This window comes from Zootoca vivipara, chromosome 5, assembly GCF_963506605.1.
Source record: "Zootoca vivipara chromosome 5, rZooViv1.1, whole genome shotgun sequence".
Classification (NCBI taxonomy): domain Eukaryota; kingdom Metazoa; phylum Chordata; class Lepidosauria; order Squamata; family Lacertidae; genus Zootoca; species Zootoca vivipara.
In genome coordinates, this window is record NC_083280.1 from 74,474,150 (window position 1) to 74,474,412 (window position 263).

Below are 263 nucleotides of genomic sequence, written 5' to 3' on the forward strand. Positions count from 1 at the left end.
GCATAGTTGCTTGCAAAAGGGCTGAAACACATGCATTACTAAGCACGTTACTTGATGTTGTGTTGTATGTGTAGCTTTTAATTTACCCTAATTAGAAAAGCAAGATCAGGACTATCATAGCACACTTGTGAAGAGATTCGCTTTAAAGTCTCTCCCCCCCCCACGTACAATATGGTCCCAACAGCAACAACAAAGCCCTCCGTAAAGCTACTATTTGGCTCAGGAGGGCTGCTCTCATTCTTGACATCACAGCTTCCCCCCCA